We start from the raw sequence: 21645 nt of genomic DNA, 5'->3' as shown, positions 1-21645 counted from the left end.
ATTAAGCATACCACAAACTACCATACCTGATGTAACATAAAAAAAAAACACACAACAAAAGTGACTCTGTGTCAATACTGTGACAACCACACAATGTTCATTACCTTGTTTAACCTTCACACCAACCCTAACTACTCAGCACTAATAATAATCACTAATTTACCAACAAGGAAACTGAGGCTAATACTAAAGTAAAGGAAATGGCAGAGTCAGACACTCCAGCCTAGGTCTGTGCTTTTTGCCCCGGAAGCAATAGTACAAGGAGGAATTCAACAATATTTACCTTAATATAATTAGACTGTTAGAAAAGGTCAAACTTAGTCACTCCCAGAGGAGTTTTTTCATATTATTCATAATTTAGGTCACAGAAGAAAACAGAAAAATTATAAAAGGACAGGTTAAACAGCAGATACAAATTAGAGGTACACCTAGAAAGCTAAAACGATGCCCTCCGAGACACTACAAGCAATTTGAGAGAGTGTAGTAAAGTTTGAGATACTGACGAGCTGGGATTTCCCCTTTTATAGAATACAGCCACTCTCCAGCACACAGAGGCTTGGTGTAATGAAGCATAACACAGGCGGGCGACCAGGCATCAATCTCTGAGGTACCAGGAGAAGCCTTATGAAAAAACATTCGCAAAGGCAATTGGAGTAGCAAGCAGTGATGCAGAAGTGTCAGAGAGGTCAGCCTTCCAATCCATCTGCTGAATATGAGCGTGCTAAAAATGAAATCAAATATTAGTGCCATCTGGGATTTCTCTGCTCTATGCTTCTGGTGACCTCACTTTTTAGGAAAATGTTCTGCAGTGTGCTAAAAAGCATGGCCATTTCCATAGCAGTATTTTTGTGCTCCTGATTAAAAATTATAGTTCTTCATGAATAGAGAAGTAGAGAAAAGATAAGGATCGAGAAACAAATCTCTCTTCACACTGTTCAGAAAACATTTGACTCTGGAGTCCATAAAGGATTTGTCCACAAAGTCCATAAAACAGCTAGAGACAGTACTGGAGTCCGGTCTCAGTACCCTGGAAAGAGCATCAGACCCCATTTCCTTAGCCAAGATGGCCAGTTGTTCATTGTTTTTCTGAACATCAAGGTGATACAGTCATACATGGATTATCAAATAACAGCTTCAGTTCTGGGAACTGGAAGAATCCATCAGGCTGGAGTTGTAGTAGGTCTCCTTCAGAAATGTAAATGGGTGCCAAACAAGTAAGAATTTAATTAATTTTAGAAGCCTACCCGGGATGGAGGTGGAATATCTATCTCTAAGGGTCAACTCAAGTGATAGACAGACAGATAGCCAGTCTTTCAACCATCAGTTAATTTCACCAACTAACTAGGAAAAGCTGACTTTTCAGAAGACAAAAGGTGAGAGGAGAATCACACTGAGAGGTTAAAAATAAAAGCCTAACAACACAGAGGAAAAAAACACCTGAAAATGTTAATAGTAGTTGCCATAATGAAATGAGACTTGAAATGGTAGGGTAGAATCGTAGGGAAGAAATGTTGGAATTCAAGTTAAAAAACAAAACTATAACTGCATATTATTTTAAATTTACAATCAAACACTCAAGAATAAAAGTTAAGTCTACAACCCTGAAACTGCTACTGGGGCACTATAGAATACAAAAGCATAGTTGAGGGCAGGAATCTGAAATGAGACCACCTGGGCTTAAATCCTAACTTTCAAGTCACTAACTGTATGTATGACTTCAGGCAAGTTGGTACATATAAGACAGGAATACTAATAAAATCAAATTCACAAAGTGAGGTGATGTATGTAAAGTACATAGGATTTTGGCCCAGAGTTAGTGTTCAATAAGTAATGGCTACCATTTATGAACTGTGGATTCCAAATTCACAAAATAATGAGGTGATCAAGACAGTGCTTTATGAGTTCTAAGAATCTTTCAGTAATCTTGGGACCAAGTCCCCAGGGGATTTCTACTCTAAGAATTTCATTCAGGAAGGCTGGTATATGCTTAGGGTCTTTCAAACCAGGAATCTATATACAACTACTTAAGCACAGTAAGAAATGGGGATGCCTAGGAGAGGACATGTATGAAAAAGTCCAGGGAATTGGATGAAATCATATCAAGTGCCAACTGAAGAGAGATGTCAACACACATGGACTATAGACTACAGGGCTGCAAAAATCAAAGACAGTAAGTTAGCTGGATGGGAAGAGTTGGAAAGGTATACTAGAAGAGAAAAACGTAGAGAAACATCAGAACTAGGGGGGAGGGGAGGAGCCAAGATGGTGGAGAAGAAGGGTGCTCTTAAACTTTGTCCGCCTCATCTATCAAACTGAGAAGGACATTACTCTCATCTGCAAGAGTGGAAGGAGAAAATACAGACTCCAGAAAGAAGACAACCTCAAAGATGCCTGAGTGAGTGAGTGCGAACTGGGGAGATTGGAAAACGGGCCGGCTGGAGAAGGGCAAGAGTGGTGGGAGCCCCAGCCAAACACAGGGAAAGCACACAGAGCCCCTGAGAGACAAAGGGAAGAGAGAGAGAAACTGAACACACTGATAGTACTGTCTCTAGAGAAGAGATGAAGAACATTTAACCCCGCACAGAGAGAAAAGCTCTCACTCCATATATAACTGCTGGGCAGCGGGAATCCCGAACCTGGGTGGCACAAGAGAAAAACACAGTCCCCACCCTTGCGTGATCCCAGCTGGGAGTCAGCAGCCACGCAGGGCGGTGTGGGGGGGGGGGCAGTGGGAGTTGGCCGTGGGAGCTGGTACCTCATGTCCATAGCACATCTTGCTTCAGCATTGGCCTTTCGAATCCCAAATCCTAGGTGCCAACAGGGAAAAAAAAAAACCCACCCCCAAGTAATCCCAGCAGGGAGTTGGCAGCGGCAGCAGTGGAGGGGTGCACACTTCAGCTGTGGCTGCAGGAGCGCTTACCTTACTTCTGGAAGCTCCTTGAACCTCAGGCAGCGGGAGCTTGAATCCCAGCTGGCACCAAGAGAAACCACTCCCTCCCCCTACGTGATCCCGGCAGGGAGTTGGCAGCAAGGTGGGGGCGCAATTCGGCTGCGGTTGTGGGAGTTCGTCCCTCATTTCTGGCAGCGTCCCGCGCCTCAGGCAGTGGTAGCGCGAATCCCAGCCTGCACCAAGATAAACTGTTCCAACCCCTACGCATCCCAGCTGGGAGTTAGCAGAGGCCTCTGTGAGGGGCGCTCACTTAGCCTCCGGCAGTGGCAGCACAAATCCCTGCCGGCACCAAGAGAAACTGCTCCCTCCCCCTATGCGATCCTGGCTGAGAAGCCGGCCACCAAAGAGAGTACACCTCATCTGTGGTAGCATAAAAGGGCATGGACTAGGATTCTGAAGCAAGGCAGGCCTGGAAAATATAGCTTGGCTCAGCTGCAGCATAGGGAGATCAGACTCCTAAGAGTGACCTACAGGGCTTAGCTCCAGGGGAGCCTGGGGTGCCGCCATTCATGTCTCTGCAACCACCAAGGCGGGGCCTCCAATTGCAGCCCCTGAAACCTACGTACACCAAACCATGCCTATCTGCAAAGGGGAGCTGTTGCTTTTTTTGTACTTATTTTTTATTATTATTACCTTTTATATGGTTTTTAATTTTTAAAAAAATTTTACTCTTTATTTTCCTTTTTCCTGTCTCTTTTTCTCTTGCCATCCAGATATATTCTCCCTTATCTCATACTTATCTCTCCCCTCGACTGGTTATACACTTTTAGACTGTACATTGTCCTTTGTTGTCTCTGCCCCCCTTTAATTTTTTCTTCTCTTTTCTTCTCTTTCTTTCCCACTTTTAATTTGTTTGTTTGATTTGTCTGTGCATTTGCATGCTTCTGTTCCCTTTCTGTTTCTCTGTCTGTTTTCCTATTCAGGGCTACCCCAAGAAACAAGCCAAAGTATGCATGACGGAGAGTCCCAAATATCGCTGAGTAGGGAAATAAAATAATCAAAGGCACAACAAGAGACACTGAGAGACACCATTAAAAGAACATTTCCTGAAATGAAAGGCCCTGGACAGTCAATAAGCAATACTAACAGGTGCACAATGCACAACGAGATTCTTAAAACTGACAAGAGACAGAAAGCTAGCCAAAATGACAAAATGAAAGACCTCTCCCCTGAAGAAACTCCAGGAAAAAGTCACAGCCACAGAACTGCTCAAAACAGATCTAAACAACATAACTGAACAAGAATTTAAAACAATTGTCATAAAATTAATCACTGGGTTTGAAAAAAGCATCAGTGAAGCTACTGCTACAATGACTGGGGACTTTCAAAATAGGTGTGACAAGTTAAAAAAGGCTATAAATGAGGTGAATAATAAAATGGAGGCAGCCACCTCAAGGATTGAAGAGGCAGAAAGAAGAATAGGTGAATTACAAAACGCAGTTATAGAAAAAGAGGAAGCCGGAAAAAAAAGAGAGAAATTGATCCAGGAGCAGGAAAGGAGAATTCGAGACCTGAGTGATACAATCAAAGGGAACAACATCCCTATCACAGGAATTCCTGAAGAGGAAAAAAGAGAGGTCTGAACGGATACTAGACCAAATTATAACTGAGAATTTCCCAAATCTGGGGAAAGAAATAGACATTCAAATTCAAGAGGCACAATGAGCCCCCTAAGATGTAATTTGAATCGACCTTTGGCATGACACATCATAGTTAAACTGGCAAAATATAAAGATAGAGAGTTCTGAAAGCAGCTAGGGATAAAAGGGCCCTCACATACAAAGAGAAACCTATCAGAGTGGTTACAGACCTATCTAATGAAACTTGGCAGGCCAGGAAGGAATAGCAGGAAATCTTCAATGTGATGAACAGAAAAAACATGCAGCCAAGAAGCCTTTATCAAGCAAGACTGTCATTCAAAATAGAAGGAGATATCAAAGTGTTCCCAAATAAACAAAAATGGAGAGAATTCATGACCACCAAACCAGCCCTACAGGAAATCCTAAGAGGGACTCTATGAGGAAAATGTTGCAAAGAATACAAGGTGCCAGAGACACCACTATAAACATGAATTCTAGGGAGAACACAATAAGTTTAAACCCACATTTCTCAATAATAACACAAAATGTAAATGGACTGAATGCTCCAATCAAATGACACAGGGTAGCAGAATGGATAAAAAAAAAAAAAACCCAAAACCCATCTATTTGCTGTCTACAAGAGACTCATTTTTGACCTGAAGACACCTTCAGGTTGAAAGTAAAGGGATGGAGAAATATCTATCATGCGACTGGAAGCCAAAAGAATGCCAGAGTAACCATACTTAAATCAGACAAATTGGACTTTAAAGTAAAGACAGTCACAAAAGATGAAGAAGGACATTATATAATAATTACAGGGATTAACTAGTTGTTACTTAACCTTCTAATTTCTGTATAAGTCTAATTACATGAAATAGAAGTTGGGGTTCTAATTTTTTATTTTGCTTATCCATTTGGAGTGTCATTGTAACTACTGTATTGTAAATGATGGAAAATAATTGCATATGTTAAAAAAATAGTGTTATATTCTAAAAATAAATAAATAAATAAAGTTACAAAAAAAATAATTACAGGGTCTCTCCATCAGGAAGAGCTAACAATTATAAACATCTATGTGCCAAATTTGGGAGCACCCAAATACACAAAACAATCACAGACAGAAACAATCTTATTGATAAGAATGTGCTAAGTGCAGGGGACTTTAATACTCCACTGACAGCAAAGGATAGATCAACCAGACAGAAAATCACTAAAGAAACAATGGACTTGAACGATACATTGGAACAGATGGAACTGATAGATATATTTAGAACTCTGCATCCTGAAGATAGGAAATTCACCTCCTTTTTGAGTGCACATGGCACATTCTCCAAGATCGATCACATACTGGGGCATAAAGCAGCCCTCCATAAATATAAAAGAATTGAGATCATACCATGCACACTTTCAGATCACAATGCTATGAAACTTGAAATTAACCACAGGAAAAAGTCTGGAAAACCTCCAAAAATGTGGAGGTTAAAAACCACCCTACTAAAGAATGATTGCGTTAATCAGGCAATTAGAGAAGAAATTAAAAAATATATGGAAACAAATGAAAATGAAAACACAACAATCCAAAATCTCTGGGATGCAGCAAAGGCAGTCCTAAGAGGAAAGTATATTGCAATCCAGACCTATTTCAACAAACTAGAAAAAGTGCAAATTCAAAATCTAAGAGAGCACCTAATGGGATTAGAAGGGGAGCAGCAAGAGCACCCCAAACCCAGCAGAAGAAAAGAAATAATAAAGATCAGGGCAGAAATAAACAATATAGAATCCAAAAAAACAGTCAAGCAGATCAATGAAACCAAGGGTTGCTTCTTTGAAAAACTAAACAAAATTGATAAACTTCTAGCCAGGATCCTTAGAAAGAAAAGAGAGCACCCAGATAGACAAAATCATGAATGAAAAAGGATCTATTACAACCAATCCCTTAGAAATACAAGCAATCATTAGAGATTACTATGAAAAATTATATGCCAGCAAACTGGACCATCTAGAAGAAATGGACAAATTCCTAAATGCACATGCACTACCAAAATTCAATCGGGAAGAGATAGAAAGCGTGAATAGACCAATAACCAGTGAAAAAATCGAATCCGTTATCAAAAATCTCCCAATGTATAAGAGCCCAGGGCCAGATAGCTTCCCAGGGAATTCTACCAGACATTTAAAGCAGAGCTCATACCCATTCTTCTCAAACTATTCCAAAAAGTAGAAATAGAAGGAAAACTTCCAACATTCTGGTCTGCCACTCATTCTGTATGGAACCACAAAAGACCCCAAATAGCCAAAGTAATATTGGAGAAGAAAACCAAAACAGGAAGCATCACAATCCCAGACTTTAGCCTCTAATACAAAGCTGTCATCATCAAGACAGTACAGTATTGGCACAAAAACAGACACATAGACCAATGGAACAGAATAGAGAACCCAAAACTGGGCCCACAAATGTACGGCCAATTAATTTTTAACAAAGCAGGAAAGAGTATCCAATGGAAAAAAGACTGCCTCTTTAGCAGGTGGTGCTGGGAGAACTGGACAGCAACATGCAGAAGAATGAAACTAGACTACTTTCTTACACCATACACAAAAATAAACTCAAAATGGCTTAAGGACCTGAATGTGAGACAGGAAACCATCAAAACCTTAGAGGAGAAAATAGGAAACAATCTCCTTGACCTCAACTGCAGCAATTTCCTACTCGACACATCCCCAAAGGCAAGGGAAATGAAAGAAAAAATGAACTTTTGGTACCTTATCAAGATAAAAAGCTTCTGCACTGCAAAGGAAACTGTCAAGAAAACTAATAGGTAACCAACAGAATGGGAAAAGATAGTTACAAATGACATATCAGATAAAGGGCTAGTATACAAAATCTACAAGGAACTCACCAAACTTCGCACCCACAAAACAAATAATCCAGTGAAGAAACGGGCAGAAGACATAAACAGACACTTCTCCAAAGAGGACATCCAGATGGCCTACAGGCACATGAAAGGATGCTCAACATCACTTATCATTAGGGAAATAAGAAAGCAAAACTACACTGAGATACCACCTCATGCCAGAGTGGCTAAAATGAGCAAATCAAGAGACTATAGATGCTGGCGAGGGTGTGGAGAGACGGGCACCCTCCTACACTGCTGGTGGGAATGTAAACTGGTGCAGCCACTCTGGAAAACAGTGTGGAGGTTCTTCAAAAAACTATCCATAGAACTCCCTTATGACCCAGCAATAGCACTGCTAGGGATTTACCCAAGGGATACAGAAGTGCTGATTCGTAGGGACATATGTACCCCAATGTTCATAGCAGCACTGTCAACAATAACCAAATCATGGAAAGAGCCTAAATGTCCATCACCTGATGAGTGGATCAAGAAGATGTGGTATATATATACAACGGAATACTACATGGCAATGAGAAAGAATTAAATCTGGCCATTTGTAGCAAAGTGGATAGACCTCGAGGGTATCATGCTAAGCGAAATAAGTCAGGTGGAGAAGGACAGATACCATATGTTTGCACTCATAGGTCTAACAGGAGACCAGGAGAAATCTAATGGAGGACCAGGGCGGAGGGGACGGGGGAAAAAGAGTTGGGGAGAAAGAGGGATGCAAAACCTGAGAGACTATTGAATACTGAAAATGAAACGAAGGTTGGAGGGGGAGTGGAAAAAGAGGTGGTGGTAATGGAGAAGGGCACTTGTGGGGAAGAGCACTGGGTGTTATATGGAAACCAATTTGACAATAAACTATTTAAAAAAAAAAAAAAAGAACTACAGGTGGATAACAAAAGAACAAAAACAATGAAAAGTGGCCTTTTGCACACCTCAAATGCACCAGGCACATTAACAGGTTCTTCACACATTTTTTTTCACATTTATGTCTCATAAGAAACCTAGAAGGCAGAGTCATTCATTCATTTCATATTGACTAAGTACTCCTCATGTACATAAGACCTAAGGCCAGAACCAAAAGGAGGAGCCCTCCACCAGGTTCCAAGGAGTCAAGAGGGCAGATGCAAGAGATGAGGTAACAAAGGTTGGCAGGGGCCAATGAAAGAGGTGAGATCTTATACAGAGATTAATACAATTAGTTGACCAAAAAAAAAAAAAAAAACCCCTTAAAAAAAAAAATGTGAAGCAAGAATGAACACAGCAAGACCATACGGGGTTGGGTTATCTCTAGATGAGAACTGAGGCTCAAATATAGGTTAGCTTACTTGCTCAGTCATGCAGCTCTACACAGAAGACTCCATTTAAGTAACCTGTTTTGATATATGACAGTTTACTTATGAGAATTTGCACAGAATCTTGTAGATTTCTCAGTGAAATGTCCCCATTTCCTTTGCTTCATACATGGCCCATTGGTAATACAATTAATCAGTCAATCAAATATTTACAAGGCCAGGTATGATAATGCTCTTAGGCCTCCTTTTATCTTGACACACTCTCCTGAAATCATCGCCTCTTCTCACTTGGCTTCATGGTTGGCACCGACTGAGGACCATGTGCCTTCCCTTACCTTGGGGATCTTCTCCATTTTCTGGATCTGCATTCCTAGCAGCTCCTCAGGCACCTCAAATGCAATGCACACAACACTCAACTCCATAACTTTCTTGACATGAAGGATCTGACTAATTCTGATTTCAATCCATCAACATTCACTATCTTCTAGCCTGGAATCTTCAAAGTTGCAATGATTTTTTCCCTTTTCCCTTTACCTTCTACATATTCATTTTCCTTTAATTCCTCCTCTGCTCCAATTTCTCCTTCCCCCAAAACCATAACCAATCTCTGTTGATTCAACCTTAAAAATACCTCTTCAAAAATTCAGGTTCCATTCTTTCTCCTCATTATCTAATTCAAGCCCTCAATATCTCTCAACTAAATTTTTAAAATGATCTTCTTAATTATTCCATCTCCTACTTTCTCTTCCTACTTAAGGCCACCTTCCATACTCTTCCAAGAATTACCTTCAAAAAAATAAACATATGGGAGCAACTGGGTGACTCAGTCAGTTAAGCATTTGACTTCAGGTCATGATCTCATGGTTCGTGAGTTTGAGCCCCGCATGGAGCCCTATGCTGTCAGTGCAGAGCCTGCTGCTTCTCCCTCTCTTTTTCTCTCTCTCAAAAATAAACATTAAGATAAACAACACATTACCCCTTCCCTTGAAGACTTCTGCTGGTTACTATTGCCTACAGGGATAAATGGCATACAAAGTGTTTCAGGTTCTAGTGTGCCTTTTGTATGCCTCTTCTTTCCCAAACTCTCATAAGCCTTATACTAAGTTACACAGACCTTCTCACATTTTTAAACATATTCTTCTCGGGGCGCCTGGGTGGCTCAGTCGGTTAAGCCTCCAGCTTCGGCTCGGGTCAGATCTCACGTTCGTGGGTTCGAGCCCCGCGTCAGGCTCTGTGCTAACAGCTAGCTCAGAGCCTGGAGCCTGCTTCCAGTTCTGTGTCTCCTTCTCTCTCTGCCCCTCCCCCTCTCATGCTCTGCCTCTCTCTGTATTAAAAATAAATAAAACATTAAATAAATAAATAAACATATTCTTCTCATCCATAACTGCACTTTTGTATCTCTTCACTTTGCCTAAAATGTTTCCCTCAACATGCAGCTGCGAATGTACCTACTCATTTTTGACTAGATAAAAATGTGACTCCTTTGATAAAATCTTCTGTGAGTCCGCATGATAAAGATAATGATTGTCAGGGCGCCTGGGTGGCTCAGTTGGTTGAGTGTCTGACTCTTGATTTACGCCCAGGTCATGATCCCAGGGTCATGGGGTTGAGGCCCACATCAGGCTTCCCACTGAACATGGCGCCAGCTTAGGAATCTGTCTGCCTCTCTCTTTCTGCCTATCTCCCCCACTTACACATTCTCTCTCTCAAAAAAAAAAAAAAAAAAAAAAAAGAAGAAGAAGAAGAAGAAGAAAAAAGATAATGATGATCATTTCATCTGGGTTCCCAAAGTACTTTTCCAGCCCTCTACCTTAGCACTACCTTGTATTATAACCACTTACTATCTACTTCCCACTACCAGAATACCAGTTCTGTGTTACTCAACATTTATATTGCCAGAGCCTACTTCAGTGTCTCACATTAGATGCATACTGTTGTTGACTAAAGGCTACTATACATATATTCAATAATCTCCACTTAAAGAAGAAAGAGATAAAAGAAAAAGCATAGTTACTATCCATAGAAAACCATCCACTGAGTTAAAGAAACAAAAACTCACATCCATGAAATACCCAAAATATGTCATCAAAGACAAAAGAAATAAAAACGAGATCAATTAGTGGCTACACTGGAGCAAGTCAAGAGAATAAGCAGTGTTTGGCAGCTGAAAAGGGGAAAACAATCCAACTTTGGGGAAAAAACAAGATGGAAAGTTCAGAAATGAGTATCAAGTACTCACAGGATGGCGGATCGGTCAGGTTTACTACGGCCTTATCTGTGACACCAACATGGTTACTACTATGTGTCAACTTGACTGGCCATGGGATTCCCAGATTTTTGGTCAAACATTTTTCCAGGGGTTTCTGTAAGAATGTTTTTGAATGAGCTTAACATTTAAAATCGGAAACTGAGCATTAGCTTCAGGATATGTACCTATACCATGCCTATTTTTTAATAACATTTTAAAATGCAATAATTTATCACATGAACAGAATAAAGTACTAAAGAACCAAAAAATGCCCTGGATCATCTTAACAGATGCCAAAAGAGACATTTAATGAAATGTATCATGTGCTTCTGATGAAATTCTAAATAAATAGATGTTGAGGGATAATTCCTTATAACATAATAAAGAGTATCAAGCTAAAGACAATGAAAAACATATTTAATTTTAAACACTATCACTAACCTACAGAAGTTAAGCAAAGTTTGCAGATGTCAATTATATTATTCAACATTTTTCTCAAAGATCTGATCAATGTAATATGACAAAAATAAATTTGGAGGAATATTGTAAAAAAAAAAAAGTACACAGAATTATCATTTGGAGAGGACATTGCTGGGACAACTGGGAAGCCAACTGGGAACCAAAGAAGAACACAAACTAATGAAACTAAGAAGAAAAGGCATCAGGAGGTGTCTGGAAAAATGCATCTATGAGTTTCCAGTGTTCCCTAGTAGCGAAATGCACAAACAGGTGGGTTGTGTTTTCACCGAGCAAAATTCCTTGAGACTCAAAGTTCAAGGATTTTTCAGAGGCTGGTCACACACTCTGCCATCAGGATCAGTCACAATCATTAAAAACTCCTAGAAGGAAGTAGATGTTCACCATAAATCAGATGGTTTAAAAAAAAAAAAAAAACTAGTCTAGGCAGACCAGCACAGTGAAATTCAGTACCCTTGGCACATCAGATAACCTCGCCATTTGGCACCACGGGGAACATTTCAAAACCTAAGTTCTCAGATGGCAGCCAAGGGAGAGGCGTGCAAGCAGACCCTTAAAACGACAGCAAACCCAAACCTGCTGCGTTAACTCTTTCTGCACAAAAACATCCTAGAAAAACCCTAGCATGAAATGTTCAGGCTCATTGGTTAAGCATGTGACTTCAGCCTAGATCACAATCTCGCTGTTCAGAGTTCGAGACCCGCATCAGGCTCTGTGATGACATCTCAGAGTCTGGAGCCTGTTTCAGACTATGCCCCCACCCCACAACTCCCCCACTTGTGGTCACGTGCTCTCACTTGCCCGCTCTCTTTCTCTCTCAAAAATAAACATTAAAATAAAATAATAAAATAATAAAATAAAGGTTTGTTATTAGGGATAGCTGGAAGGCTCAGTCAGTTAAGCGTGTGACTCCTGATTTCAGGTTCAGGTCATGATCTCACGTTTTGGTTCATGGGGTCAAGCCCCACTTTGGGCTTTGCACTGATGGCACAGAGCCTGCTTAGGATTCTCTCTCCTCTCTGTCTCTGCCCCGTCCTGCTCGCTCGCTCTCTCTCTCTCTCTGCCCTACCCCTGCTCACTCATGCTCTTTCTCTCTCTCAAAACATTAAACATTAAAAAAAATTTTATTAAAAAAATAGAGATGTTATTAAATTTGTATGGAACTGACAACAAGACAAACAGACTAATAATACAGAAGAGAAAGTCTTGGAGGGGATCAAGCATGTGCACAAACTTGGTAAGTGATTTTTGTGACAGTTTGTCCACATGTTTGCCAACTCAAAAAAAATTAAGAAGTTCTTAAATACATAGTATGTGCTAGGCAGTGGGGTACAGTGATGAGAGGAGCAAGTCAGGTTTCTGCTTGTTTGGTACTGATGGGGAAAATAAATATCTAAATAATTCCATACACAGCCATGAAACTAGAAGTGTGCCAAAGACACTGTTAGGAAAACTAAATTTGGAATGTGACCTTGTGCACGGATTACCACATGAGGCTTTCCTACAGAAACAATGCTTGCACTGAGATCTAAAGATAATCAAGACTTCAGTAGGTGAAAGGAACGATGTTCTGGACAAAGAAAATAACAAGTTAAAAATCTATTTTAGAAAATGCATTCCCAGCTTTTTGAACAGGTTAAGGAAATTACATTTCTATTACCTATTTTATAATGATATAAACTTTAAAGACTAATGTCATTTATTTGACAAATATGTATTACCTGACTATGATGTGCCATGAACACAGCAATAAGGAATCAGACAGACAAAACTGCTGGCCTCATGCAGCCTATTTCTACATTTGGATGTAAATTTTAGATAGAAACTTGAAATTTGTTTGAAGAAAACAAAAACACAAAAGCACTTGAAAAAATATTGATGACTACATAATCTTTAAATGTAAAAGATAAAGATGGCTGTATTTATTTTTAAAAACCAGAATTTTCCTTGAATCAAAAACAATAAAAAAATATAGGAAACTATCTGTAATATGTATAATAAAGGATTAATGTCCTTGCAATGTGTCAGTGCTCTTGAAAATCTGTAAGAAAAAAATGAATGGGGTGGCCAGGGTGGCTCCGTCAGTTAAGTGCCAGACTTTGGCTCAGGTTATGATCCTGAGGTTTGTGGATTCAAGCCCCCCATTGGGCTCCGTGCTGTGTGGCTGGAGCCTGCTTTAGAGTCTGTCTCTCTCTCTCTCTGCCCTTCCTCTACTCACACCTCTGTCTCTCTCTCTAAATAAATAAACAAAAAAAAAAAAGAAGAAGAGGGGAGCCTGGGTGACCCAGTCGGTTAAGCATTCAACCTCAGCTCAGGGTCATGATCTCACAGTTCATGGGTTCAAGCCCCACATAGGGCTCTGTGCTGACATCTTGGAGCCTGGAGCCCGCTTCGGATTCTGTCTCCCTCTCTCTCTGTTCCTTTCCCACTCGCACTCTGTTTCTCTCTCAACAAAGATTTTAAAAAATAATAAAAATTTTAAAGAGTAAAATAATTTTTAAAAAGAAAAAAATGAACACCCTAATTGAAAAATTAGCAAAGAAATTAACAGGGAAGTTTATTAAAAAAGAAATAAAACAATCAATAAATACATAAAACATGCTTAAGTTACAAGTAACCAAAAGAAATGCAAATTTAAATAGGATACCATTTCATATATCAAACTGGCAAAAAAGAAAAAACACAGAAAATACCTAGTGTGGATGAAGTTACAGAATATCCAGATTACCTTAAAGATTAACTAACCCTTTGACATAAATTTCTATTTATTAGACATAATCATGGAGCATTCATTATAGCTTTTAAAAATTTTTTTAAATGTTTTATTTATTTTTGATACAGAGAGTGACAGAGCATGAGAGGGGGAAGGGCAGAGAGAGAAGGAGACACAGAACCAGAAGCAGGCTCCAGGCTCTGAGCTAGCTGTCAGCCCAGAGCCTGATGCGGGGCTTGAACCCACGAACGTGAGATCTGACCTGAGCTGAAGCCGGAGGCTTAACCAACTGAGCCACCCAGGCGCCCCTATAGCATTTTTAATAATTAAAAAATGGAATTGATTTAATTAAAAATAATGAAGCAAATTACAGCATATCTATGCAATGGAATATCGTACAACTAGAAATGAAAATATGAACATACATATTAGCCAAGAAAAATATTTGCAATATATTATAGGAGAATGACTTATTACTAAACTGTATCCATAACTGTGATGAACATAACACTTAACTACTTACTAACATACCTATGTGAAAATGAGAACAATAGGTAAAGGCATTATGCATGATTTTTTAAAGTTATCTGTGTTTTCCAAAGTTTCTATAGTGAACATGCATTATTCAATTTATTCCTTACATCTATTCTTTTTGAGATGAAAGAAAAAGAAATAACCACAAGAATATGTACAAGCAAGCTGACTAAAGTACACAGATAATATGTCACTGAACAGGATCTGAGGCAAAGAAGTGTCTCAAAGCCTCTGCTCTTAATCACTATGCTAAAAATATCACGAGGCAATTAAAAAGCAAAAACAAACATAATTGCAACATATGTGAACATATTCTTGGTATAAAAGGAGCCATTACAAATCAATGCTACTACAATGATAAATTTGACCCATCGAAAACTTGGCAAAGGATACAACCAGGAAATTCATAAAGAAAAACGACTGACTGAGAAGCCTGTAATAAACCATTCAGCCTCATGAGTAAACGTGGAGATATGGATGCTCCCGAACATGGGAGCTACAGCAAGTACACTGCTTGGAACAGTCATGCCTGGACACTAATTGCTTTGCTCTTCCCTTCTTGCCACACTCCGCCCCCACTCCTTCGGGACAGGAGTTTTGTGAGGCTGCTTTTAGTCCAAGAACCAATAGACCTCATCATCTGTAAATATTTCCTTAAATGGAAGCACACACACTGTTAGCGCTTCGAAATGGTAGGCCAGCCCCAAGTATAAAAGTGAAGCACTGCAGCAGGAATGGAATTTTCTGGAAGAGGCAAGATGCTGCCCCCCTGCCCCCACTCCTGCAGACAGAGTGACTGGCAGTTGTAGGCCCAGAAAAAGCTAGCTGGGTCGCATTTATTCCTGTTCTACTTGCTATCAGTTAGATCTTCTATCCCTGACTAGTTAAACAGGATTCTAAATTTCTCGTGGGGGGGGGGGTGTGCATTGCATTTTTTTTTCTTGCTAATGCATCACCCACTAGAAAACCTTGGTTTGCAAAACAGTGAAAATTAAAACATTTTGTTTGTAACAGTGAGTAACTGTAAATAAACTGAATATCCAATGATGAGGTATTAGGCAAATATACTGTGCTTCTTCCACTTAATGGAAGAATAATCAGCCATTTACTCAGATTCAAGAAGAGGTTTTACAAGAAAATAGAAGTAAAAAAAGTATACTATAAACAACACATATGATACACGTGTCTGTGTGTTACTATAGAGGATATAACACAGGAAAAGAGAAATTAGGACCATTTTAGAGTCTCATGCATCACATAATATTCCTTCAATGTACTTGATAATATCCTTTTTTACATTTATTTACACGATTATTTTATTAATGTTTCTTTTCCCCCCAAATACTATAAGCTGCATGAAGCCAGGGCTGTGTCAGATTGATTTAATCATTGTATCCCTAGCATCATGCATGGTGCCTAGCATAAACAGGCATTTAATAAATTAGTTAAAGTTTAATGGAGGGCAAAAGAAGATTAAAGATATAAGAGTAAAATGAAATTAGTGTACAAAATATATCCCAAAATACAACTGATTGTTAACTACAGGTTACAAACATTCCAGAAACCAAAGCAAAGAGGAAAATAGGATAGCTTCTAATATAAGTACATATATTTTCCTGGAACCATAGTATAAGAAAAATTACATGGATAGGTTTTCATAAAAAGGTTTTTCATAAAAGTGTGATATGTAGCCAAAGTCTTCAACAACATCCTTGTAAAAAAAATGTGTACCTGCCCCTTCCACCCCTTCTTGATATGAGCCCAGGTCGTCATTCTAAAGTATGGCTCACCAAAGCAACACTACGGGGCATCTTTCAAAACCTACTCCATCACATACCATCACTCAAAGCAGTCCTCATCTCCCCTGAAGTCAGACACCAAGCTTTGGGTAGTCAAATATATTTCCAATTTAACGATTAACAATCCCAAACATATGAAAATCATCTATAGATAAGACAAGCATTTGTACCAAAACTTCAAGTACTAGATCTAGAGTAGCAGTCCTTATAATTTCGAAGAAATTTCCAAAACAAATAAAAGGCTATTATTATCTTAACTAATATTAGCTTATGTAACTCATTTCTCCATGAGGACTGAAGATAGATCAGAAAATGCACAAATCCCACACCTCAAAAGACACCTAAAGTTGTGTCAAATAGAGACACCATTCCCAACTTAGTCCCCACCATGAAGGACAGATCATGTAGGCTAGCTGGAAAATAGATCTAATTTACTATTTGGTATACTTTAAGATTTACCAATTAAAAAATATCAAGAATATGAGAATAGCATATCCAGGTTGTTTTTTGTCATGTCTCAAGTGATTCTGAATTCTCCAGTTCTAAAAAAAAAAAACACACACTTAAGTCGAGAAGTCTTGGCAAAATATCAAAATAAGATCATTTTATTACCTCAGTGTAGGCTTTTCTGTAAGATACCATATTAATAATTTCATTAAACGATGGGTTTTTCCCTTCTTTTGTTATCATGAAAACTTTCAGAATATCCTTTGTCATCAAATATCGTATATTGTGGAATTAAATCCACCAAATAGCTAGTAGATAAGTACAAAGAACCTTATTCACACAATCTTCCAGTAAACAATCCTAAATCCTTACTTGTTTTTTCATAATTTATTCACTCAACACCACAGCATATTAATTACACTGCTAGTGATTGGAAAGGGCAATAAAATGAAAAACAAACAGGTTTCAAGAACCAAGTTAAAAAAAATAGAGTTCAGAAGAGACACTACCTATCCTAAGGTTTTATAAAAGGAATGAAAACAAAAGAGAGATTTATAAATCACATCCAAATCTTATTCTTTATATTCCAAATCACATGCAATATTTTATCTAGGGAAGTGAATAGTTTCAAAATACCAATAAAAATAAGAATGTTTGGCTCTGAGAAAAAGTGTTGTCTTATCTATTATACATTGCACTTTTTAAAAATTTTATTCAACTTTATAGTAATTTTAAATATACATCCATCACTGAATTGTGACATCTCAAGGAAAATATTGAATGAAATGTTAAGTCAGTTAAATCTATAACACGTTTAAAGTGGAAAAAATGTCAGACTACAAGTAATTCAGGGCTTTGTTGCAAACTTGATGTGTGACTTTTGGCACATATCTATTTTAGTCTCTTCGCTAATCAAAGAATTATATCTGTCATCCTTGCTCTAGAAGGCCATGGACCAGGAGTGGGTGAAGCAAGCAGGATCACCACTTGTTGGTAACTACTCTATCACTCAGATTTGTCCTGAAAATAAAATGAAAACATATATACAGATCACATTAACTTTTATCTCTTAAATGAAAAACATTATACAAATGCTAGATGGTACATCTACTCTTAGTGTTATCATTGTCTTAAGTGACAAACATGTAGCAGAAAATCTGGAGGTCTCATAAAGGGAGAAGAAAATAATGATGACCTACACATCACCATATCGTGAGTCAATGGAAATAAAGATTTTCTTGTAGTAGACATTTAATAAGCATATTAAAACTTATTTTAGTCATACATTCAACAAATTGAGTGCCTGTTATATGCCAGTCACTTTCTAATACTGGGAACAATGAATTTATCCACCCAAACAATCACAGCTCTCCAGTTAATCTGAATTATCTGATTTTAATTCTTCCATTAAAGTATACTGTTTATACTCTTCATACCGAGTGCGTGAGAACGGGAGAGAGGGGCTCACAGGCAGAGGGACGCTCAATGTTCAGGATCAAACGTCAAGACATGTCCCACTGTTAGGTATCCCACATAAGGGACAGGTCCTAGAGAATTCGGACTTTTTCATTCTCTCTACCCTAAATTTGAACACTGAAGATACAATGAATTAGGAATGCTGAGTTGGCATGATGAATTTAAGTTCTTGTAGCACATTTTAAATTGTGTCTGATAATACATAGTTTACTGTTCAATTAATGTGTTTTTTAAGCACACGGAGATGGAGATGCTATTGCTACAAAGCAATATTGGGGAACAATAGAAGGAAATCTGAAAGATAATCTGACAAGCCTCATAAGGATTTCCTCTACAAATTCTGTGATTATATATGAAAAAAACATTTTTAATCAACATTGTATCCTTTGCATTTCAAGTCTCTGTTTTATACTAGACTCCAGGTGCAAGTATAAATTGAGCAGGATTTCAGTATAAATTTGGCATGAAATGAAGCTAGTATCTTTCATCAAAACCAAAACCTACACTCCACAAAAGGCAAGTCCTTTAAAACGTTAAATATACTTGTTAGAGGGAAAGGCATATTCATTATTAACACTACCATGACAAAACAGATAGGCCTTGTGGAACTCATGAAGATGCCTGTCTTCTACTGGCCTTCCATAAAGTAGAGACAAGACTGACACATGGACACTTTGTGCATGAGGGAAGAACTTGAACAGAACTCAGACAATTATGTGAAAGCAGTCACAGAACAGCTTTGGGAGCAAAACACAAGAACTGGAGATAGTCAGACAGGTGGCTCTTCAAAGTCCCATTTCAAAGCAGATACAAGGAAAACTTTGGTAAAAGTAGGAGAGAAGGGATTGGTATTCAAAATATAAGCAGGGTAGAGCAAGGACTTCTTCATGTGAACAGCTTGACAGTTGATGCCTCAAATTCTAGGATGGACAAGAGAATCATTGATGGGTTCATGCTTCAAGACCAAATTTAGGCACAAGGAATTGAATCAGGGCACATGAAATCAGAAAGCTAACAAAAGTTATACAGATCCCGATGAGGGTGGGAAGTGTACATTCAGTAGAATAATTAAAAAGATGACTCCAAGGTATGGGCTGCTATTGTATGCCCATCCTTGTATTCAAGAACTTCCTGGAGCAGATCAGGGGCTGCTGAGGCTGACAGATGAGAACTACATGGCCAATGACCCTTGCTAAGGTCTAGGACCTCTAGGAGTCATTCAGCCTTCAAGGCGGAAACAATGGATAAGCAGCACTGAGAAGGCAAGGCACTCCACTGTCGGGAAGTACTGCAGGATTAGCAGAATCAGAAAAAGGCTGGATAGGTAAGGACAATAGAGGTTTCAGAGGGCAGCAGACACGCTTGACCTTGAAGGAGAGAAACATAATGGAAGCTGTGCTCTCATCCCACAGATGCATCTCTCGCCCCATAAAGGAAAACACAACACTGTCCCTAATGGTATCAAAGCTGCCTTCTAGGGAGGAAAAAAACCTAGATGCTTCTTCAGTCCATCCCTAAAACTGAAGAAAATCTGATGATGCCTTGATATCAAACAACACAAATTAAGCAGGAAACCCAAGTAAACTCCTGGCTTCCTCCAGCCACAGAATGGCTGAGGGCTGTCCTCAACTACTACTTTACATCTCCAAGTATTTGGGTGGTAGTATTTCCCAAATACTTCTGAAGAAAATGAATCCAAGCCTGCTATTACTCTCTGGGTGTCCAAAAGCACAGACAGCAAGAGGAGACAGCCCTGTTTTCTGTGGAGTCAGTTGTGCTTAAGAGTATCAGAATATGCAGAACGGCCCAAACACAGCCTCATGCTCCACCGTGAAGTATTAGATTGATCTTCTATTTCTGCCTTTCTGCTGAATGTTGGTTTCCCCCCTCTTCAAAACTAATTACATTAGAGAAACTCACGGTAAAATATTCTGCAAAGCACACTTTTCTCACTATCCTTGTCAATGAACTTCAAATTGTCCTGTGATTTGGGATTCTCTGTCCTACAGTCTCTATCCATTTTGAAATAATTTAAACTCCCAAATGAGGCCAAAAGCATACAGAACAGTGAAACTCAAGTAGCTACTCCTGAAACAAAAATCAGAACAGTCTCACTGGCTTGAAATAGACACATGTGCCAGTCTACCTCAAAAAATATCAAGACACTCCAGCAAATGGAGCTATTTAAAAAAAAAAAATCTGAGCACCTTCCATGCTCTAACCGATGTGTAATAAACATACAATGAAATCCTGACCTTGAAGAGTTGTTTCGGGAGGGAAAGGGGACCTGCTTGAGTCTACAGAGCCTTCTAAACTGCAACACTCGGTGAGGTCAGAGAGTCCTCTTTTACAAGTTCCTCCAGGCCTTGCCTCCCCTCTAGCCCCAAGCATCATGTGTCTACATTACTGCCACAGCCTGTGGGCTCAGCCCCTGACTTATGCCTATGTCCCCGGGTTTCCTTCTCCATGCAGTCAGCACCTAAGCTCACAGTGAGTTCTCTACCATCTGCAACCATTCCACATGTACTCCTGTTTCTTCTGTCAGCTTTCACCTGGGTCCTCCCTCTGAGCTGAGCCCTTCAGATTGCCAGGTCAATTAATATAGATAACTTGGTTCAATTTCCTTTTATTCCCAGAGATTGTGTTTTGGTCTCATGCATGAAAGTCTGGAGATGGCTCCCAGCCACGACGCAGCAACTCTGGCCAGAACCCTGGGCCTGCCCTCATCTGGGAGGAGAAACTAAAACTGTCGGTATCAGCAACTTCTAAGTGCTTATGGTCTCTGGATAATCGTGACACTTGCTTTACTCCTATTTTCTCATTCAACATCCCAACAACTCTACGAAATAAGCAATATCATCTCCATTTGCAGATTACACAACTAAGGCTCAGAGAGCTTAAAGTTTGAGAGTCGCTTAACTCAAAAATATAAGGGTCGTGAGTCAAATGTTGTCTACTGATTTCCAAACTTAATGCTTCTAACCTTTATCTTCTCTGACCCTGCATTTAGCAGAAAAGAGAAAATCTTCGGGGGTCTTGGTTTTGGGGAATTTCCATCTGGCCCATGCCTGGGATAGTGATCAGAAGAGCAGTGCTAGCCCCTGGGGATGCTCCACCGCAGGGTGTGGTCTTCAGCTCAGGCTGTGGTCATAACAACATCACTGAGCTCAGAGCTCCAACCACAGGATATCCTTGTTCTCACCATCTCTTCCCCTGTCCGATGCCA

The 21645-nt window shown here is 39.3% G+C and overlaps 1 protein-coding gene across 1 annotated transcript in view; it reads right to left on the bottom strand.

Moving 5' to 3' along the window:
- The window catches only part of VAV3 (vav guanine nucleotide exchange factor 3), a 350308-nt gene that overhangs the window by 126487 nt on the left and 202176 nt on the right, over window positions 1-21645 (bottom strand). The window lies entirely within an intron of this gene.

Source organism: Suricata suricatta, chromosome 8 (genome assembly GCF_006229205.1).
Source record: "Suricata suricatta isolate VVHF042 chromosome 8, meerkat_22Aug2017_6uvM2_HiC, whole genome shotgun sequence".
Classification (NCBI taxonomy): Eukaryota; Metazoa; Chordata; class Mammalia; order Carnivora; family Herpestidae; genus Suricata; species Suricata suricatta.
Note: the sequence above shows the minus strand (reverse complement) of the source record. Positions and strands in the feature narration are given on the sequence as shown.